Below are 7,178 nucleotides of genomic sequence, written 5' to 3'. Positions count from 1 at the left end.
TAATTTCATTTTAATAGCTGTGTAGTGTTTATAACATATAAAAATAAATGTATCTGTTTATAATATAGCCATACCATAATTCACTTCACTATATCCCTAATAATGGATAGGTCATTTCCTAATTCTTTCTCTATTAGTAAATGTTTCAGTGACTGTCCTTAATTTTATGTGCACGAACAAGGATTTTTGTAGGGAAGGTTCCTAGAAACAGAGTCTCTGGGTCATGGAGCCCACACACACTCAGTAATAACAAATACTACCCAACTGCCTGCCTAAAACATTTTGTTACTCAATTACCCCAACGCATAGTCTTGTTTCCTCAGATGCTTACGTTTTACTTGTATTTTGAAAAATACAAGTTTATTAAGAACATGTGACACAATAAATCAACAAACAACAAATGCTGGTGAGGATGTGGAGCAAAGGGAACCCTAGTGCACTATTGCTGGAATGCAGCCTGGTGCAGCCACTGTGGAAAACAGTATGGAGTTACCTCAAAAAATTAAAAATGTAACTAACAGTCTTTTGACTCAGTGATCCCACTTCTGAGAATATATCCAAAGAAATCAGAAACCCTAATTTGAAAAAATATATGCATCCTTATGATCACTGCAGTGTTATTTAAAAGCCAAGATTTGGAAGCAGCCCAAGTGTCCATCAGTGGATGAGTGGATAAAAAAGCTGTGGTATATTTACACAATAGAATACTACTCGGCATAAAAATGAAAGAATGCCTACCCTTTTTGACTGTATGGATGGACCTGGAAATCATTATGCTAAATGAAATAAGCCAGTCAGAGATCTCACTCTTATGTTGAATCTAATGAACAAATTTAACAAACAAACATAGAAACAGACTCATAGATAGAACAGATTGACAGCTGGCAGAAGAGAGGGGTGTTGGGGGGCAGGTGAAAAAGGTGAAGGGATTAAGCCAAAAAATAATTTCATAGACACAGACAATAGTATGGTGATTACCAGGAGGAAAAGAGGGTGGGGGAGGTAGAAGAGGGAAAAGGGGGTATAAATGGTGGTGGAAGGAGACTTGAACGGGGATGGTGAGCATACATTATACAGATGATGTATCATAGAATTGTACACCTGAAACATACAATTTTATTAACCAATGTCACCCCAATAAACTCAATAAAAAAGAAAAAAGAGCATTTGACAAACTTCTTTTTTTGTTTTTGTTAATCCTCACCTGAGAATATTTTTTCTATTAACTTTTAGAGGGAATGGAAGGGAGGGAGGGAGGGAAGGAGGGAGAGAGAGATAGGTTGCCTCCCAAATGCACCCCTGTTGGGCCATGGAACTGCAACCCAGGTATGTGCCCTTGACTGAGAATCAACCCCAAGACCCTTCTGTGCTTGGCCTGATGCTCTAACAACTTAGCTACATCAGTCAGGGCAGACAAATTTCTTGAATGAGCATGTATTCCTTTTATAATGAAAAAAATGTTTTAAAATTAAATTAAAAAGTTGCTTTTCAAGACAAAGCAAATGCACCAAAATAGTTTTCTTTGGAAGATGGGCTGAGGGCGATTTTCATTTCCTTTATAATCTGAAAAAAAAAAAAAGACAGTTAATTAAAATTAAGAATGTTGCCCTAGCCAGTTTGGCTCAGTGGTTAGAATGTACGCCCTCGGACTAAAGGTGGTGGGTTTGATTCTGGTCAAGAGCACATACTTGGGTTGCAGGTTCCATGACCCAGATTGGGGCACATGCGGGAGGCAACCAATTGATGTGTCCCTCTCACATCACTGTTTCTCTGTCTCTTCCCCTCCCATATACTCTCTCTAAAAATCATTGGGGGAGGATTAACAAAAACAAACAAACAAAAACAAGAATGTTAATATTCAAACACAAATGTTATAGAAAAAAAAAAGACTTTGTAAGTCCATTGGATACAATAGAATTGGTTTGTTTCTCCTGCAAAACAATGCTGGTTTGGGCATTTGGTACATAAAAACAGTTATCTTTAATAAACATTAGAGTGTATTCTTTAAAATGTTACTAAAAGCCAGGCCAGGGTGGCTCAGTGGTGGAATGCTGACCCATGTACCAAGAGGCCACTGGTTTGATTCCCAGTCAGGACACATGCTTGGGTTGTGGCCTCAAACCCCAGTAAGGGGTGCGCAGGAGGTAGCCAATTGATATTTCTCTCTCATTGATGTTTCTATCTTTCTATCCCTCTCCTTTCCCCTCTCTCTAAAATCAACAACAACAAAAATTAAAATTCTATTAAAACACATAATTATTATGATCTGAAGTCTGAAGCGACTTAACACTTTAGAAAAAAATTCAATAATCTCATGATTTCCTGCTAAAACCTAGCCTACTTTAAAAGGACATTTGCTTGAAAAATAATATAAAGTATGAAAATAATAAAATTATGGGAAAAATGAATATCTTTTTACTGAGAGGGTTGTGTCAGCATGCCCTGACTGTTATACACTATTTTCTTTTGCATTTATAAGATATAAAATTGTTGAGCAATTGATCATTCTTTTAAGATTACTCCAGGATAATGTTTGTATGAAAGTACTGTATTCAAAAAGTAACATATAGAGACACACACACACACACGAAAAAAAAAAAAAAAAAAGGAAAAAAAGGTAATTTACAAGATCAGTATCAAGTACAATGTTCTAAGCTTAGTGATTTTTTTTTGCAAAAGTTTCCCAGGTGAGATGTGTGAGAACATTGCAGGATCAGTCAGCTCAATCATTGATATATTGCTCTCAGTTTAAAATGGCTGCTTTTTTAAACATATGGTCCCCAGCTGAAGTTTTATCACTGCTGCTGCTTTTCTTCCCAAAAGATTATACACCAGTTTGATAAATTTCATCAGTGGGAAAATATTTTCTCCTCAAGTTAGGAATGAATTCCCGCAGTTGGAAATGTTTCTTATATTAAAAATATTGAATCAGAACATGCTCTTCTTTTCATGGTAGGAAATGTCTTTCGTCAACAGTCACTAGAACACTAAGAATTGCAAAGTGACATGTTGACAGTTGCAAAAGGCAGAGGAATTGCCTTACTTGTCCGTCCAGCCTGGTGTCCTGTGCCAGCAAAGGCCAAGATGCAGGCTCTGAGTGTGTGCTCTGCCCCCTGACCCACGTTGCGGGAGGTCACAGGTAGGTAGAGAATTGAGCAGCTCAAACCCACTAAGGACACCATCCTGCACGAGGAACTGCAGGGAAAAAATCAGGCTCAGGATCTTGTTGGCAAGACGATTTCTCCAGAGATTTTTATCTCAAAGCTCACCCACCCCATCCAATAACTTAAGAATTCCTCTGTCAACCTTGGCCCATGTGGCTCAGCTGGTTGGGCTTCTCCTCAAGTGTACCGGAAGGTTGCCGGTTTGATTCCTGGCCAAGGGCATAAGCCTGGTTTGCGGCTCCATCCCCAGTAGGGGGCGTGCAGGAGGCACCCAGTCAATGTGCTCTCACAGCGATGTTTCTCTCTCCCTATCCCTTCCTTTCTTTCTAAAAATCAGTAAACTATTAAAAAAAAAAAAAAGAATTCCTCTGTCAGAAACTTCACTGAGCCTGGTCCTCCTGACTTCAGGTTCCTGGTAACACACACTGATTTTGAGATAGATGCTAGACAATGATGACTCTAAGAGGCCCAGGGAAGTGGCCATCCCTTTTGTCCTTTTTTTTTTTTAAAAAAAAAATATATATTTTTATAGATTTCAGAGAGGAAGGGAGAGGGAGACAGAAACATCAGTGATGACAAAGAATGATGATTGGCTGTCTCCTGTACACCCCTACTGGGGATCAAGCCCACAACCCGGGCATGTGACCTTGACCAGAATTTAACCCAGGACCTTTCAGTCCACAGGCCAATGCTCTATCCACTGAGCCAAACTGGCTAGGGCTTCTTTGCTTTCTTGAGAATCTTTATGTCCCTCCCCACCCTCCCTCACCTATAATCCTGATCTGGTACAAGCAGGGCATAGACCAAAGGAAGTGTTAAATGTCATTTGAGTGAATAAATCAGACTTTTAAATATTTGTGCAAGCATTTTAAACTCTTTTATGTTTGTCTAATTATACTGTATTTTTAGGTAATGAGTTTTTAAGCTTGTCACTTATCAAATGAAGTAATTCTTAATGTTTCCAATATACATTGTAGAGAATGTAAGCAGTACTTTTTAATTGAAACATCTTGGGATTTAATGGGAAAACCTGGATTCACTTTATTCTGATCACATGTGTTTTCAGAGAACTTGAATACTTGATTCACTTCTCAACCCTTGCATGTTCAGCCTAAAGAGTACTGTTTGAGGGGATGGTGGGGGTAAGGGGGAGAGGTCAACCAAAGGACTTGTATGCATGCATATAAGCATAACCAATGGACACAGACACGGGGGGGGGGCAAAGGGGGGATAAGGATACATATGTAATACCTTAATCAATAAAGAAAATAAAAATAAATAAAAAATAAAAAAGCCCCCCCCCCCCAAGAGTACTGTTTGTTGTCTTTATTTAGCAGAATCTCTGTTCTTTTCCTCCCCAGTCCCCATTTCTTAATCCTTGTAGGTGCAGTAATCAAAAAAGCTTGTAGTATTTCCTTTTGTAGTGACCTTAAAATTTTTGTTTTAATAATGTGGATCAACCCTTAACTGGTTAAAAATGCAGATACCGGTTAATAATGCAGATCAATCTTTAACCGGTTAATAGTGCGGATTTTGTAATCAAAGAAAACACGGTAATTTCAAGAGAAACATCGAAAGTGCTTTATTCAAAGCAATGTCCATCTCTAGCTACCCATTCTCCCATCTTTCAGGTAATTTGTGGAACTGTCCCAATAGAACTTCTCTTGTTTTGAGGCAGACCATTCAGAGACCCAATTTTCCACTTCTTCCTACGTTTTGAAGTGCTGCTCAGAAAGTGCGTGTGCCATCGATCAGAACAAGTGGTAATCTGAAGGAGCAAGGTCTGGTGAATACGGCAGGTGAGTTAATACTTCACAATTCGATGCAAAAAAGACTTTCTTTCATGCCATTGAAGCAACATTTTACTGATGACTTTGCAGTTTTCCATTTGTCTTCCGTTCAGTTGATGTGGCACCCATTTTCCTTCCTTTAAAATCTTTCGCTTTGCTTGTAAACAATTGGAAATTGTTTGGTGAGCAACATTTAATCTTTCTGCAAGTTGTTTTTGAGTTTGACATGCATCTTTACCAAATAATGCTTGTAATTGTTGTTCTTCAAACTTTTTCGATTGACCTGGATGTTGTCTTTCACATCAAAATCATCACTTTCAGCCCTGACCGGTTTGGCTCAGTGGATAGAGCGTCAGTCTGCGGACTCAAGAGTCCCAGGTTCGATTCTGGTCAAGGGCATGTACCTTGGTTGCTGGCACATACCCAGGGGGGAGTGTGCAGGAGGCAGCTGATCGATGTTTCTCTCTCTTCGATGTTTCTGACTCTCTGTCCCTCTCCCATCCTCTCTGTGAAAAATCAATAAAATATATTTAAAAAATCATCACTTATAAAGCATTTAAACCAGCGTTCACAAGTATCTTGAGATGGAGCATGTTCACCATAAGTTTCCCAAAGTATACGATAACTTTCAGCAGCACTTTTCTTCAAAACAATGAATTAAAACTTCCTGCAAATGCTTTTTTGGCACGAAATTCAACATTTTTAAGCGTAAAAATATCTATGATGTTAACACCTTCAGAAAATTTGACATATGAAGTTTTGAAGCTTGTTGTCAATACAACAAAAGAGCATACATATTGCCCTAACTGGTTTGGCTCAGTGGATAGAGTGTCAGCCTTCGGACTGAAGAGTCCCAGGTTTAATTCCGGTCAAGGGCATGTACCTTGGTTGCAGGCACATCCCCAATAGGGGGTGTGCAGGAAGCAGCTGATCAATGTTTCTCTCTCATTGATGTTTCTAACTCTCTATCCCTCTCCCTTCCTCTCTGTAAAAAATCAATAAAATATATTAAAAAAAGCGAATTGAATTAAAATAATAAAAAAATAGCATACATATCAAGTCAAATATATATAAACATATGTATAACTCCATCTGTTGAAAAAAATCCGCATTAACAACCGGTACACCTAGTATGTCTACTACAAAGGCACATCTCAGGGTGGTTCTTTCTGAGCCCCTACACTGTTTTGAATGTTCATGTACAAGTTTTTGCCTGGATATATATTTTCATTTCTCTTGGGTATATTCCTAGGAGTGCAATTGATGATTCATAGGTTAACTTTCCTTTTAACCCTTTGCAGAACTGCCAGACTATTGTCCATTTGGCTGCACCATTTTACCCTTCACCCACAATGCCTGAGCGTTTAATTTGTCTGTATCCCTGCAAACACTTGTAACTGTCTTTTTTGTTATAGCCATCCTGGTGGGTGGGAAGTATCTCAATTGTGGTCTTTAAAAAATTAGATTTTAGAGAGAAAGGAAAGGAGAGGGAGAGAGAGATAGAAACACCGATGATAGAGAAATATCAATCGGCTGCCTACTGCATGCTTCCTACCGGAGATGGAGCCTGCAACCCGGGCATATGCCCTGACTGGGACTCGAACTGGTGACCTCCTGGTACATAGGTTGATGCTCAATCACTGAACCACACAGGCTGGGCTCATTGTGGTTTTGATTTGTGTTTTCTTAATGACTGCAAGTGTAAATTCGATGAGCTCAAACTTCTTACCCAAATTTAATATCATAATGGCTCTTCATGTGTCCTCCAAAACTTTGAGTCTTCACTTTTGCTCTTGTACTTCAAATGCCTAAATCCAAAAACCATCAGTTTTCCATCTCTGTTAGGACTGAGAAATTCTTTTAAGACCAAGAAGGGGGAGTTGCCGAAGCCGGTTTGGCTCAGTGGATGGAGCGTCGGCCTTCGGACCGAGGGGTCCCAGGTTCGATCCCGGTCAAGGGCATGTACCTGGGTTGCGGGCACGTCCCCAGTGGGAGATGTGCGGGAGGCAGCTGATCGATGTTTCTCTCTCTCATCGATGTTTCTAACTCTCTCTCTCCCTTCCTCTCTGTAAGGAATCAATAAAATATATTTAAAAAAAAAAAGAAGGGGGAGTTAATAATATAATGGTCTAAATATTTTTTCACCCTAACAAACTACATGCTCATTCAGACACTGCACATCCTCAGTCGGGTAATTACTGATGGGTGTCGGTTGCAATCAGAT

This window comes from Myotis yumanensis, unplaced genomic scaffold (genome assembly GCF_028538775.1).
Source record: "Myotis yumanensis isolate MYYU_CA2020_CCGP unplaced genomic scaffold, mMyoYum1.0.hap1 SCAF_9, whole genome shotgun sequence".
In the NCBI taxonomy this organism is placed as follows: domain Eukaryota; kingdom Metazoa; phylum Chordata; class Mammalia; order Chiroptera; family Vespertilionidae; genus Myotis; species Myotis yumanensis.
This window is presented reverse-complemented; position numbering follows the sequence as displayed.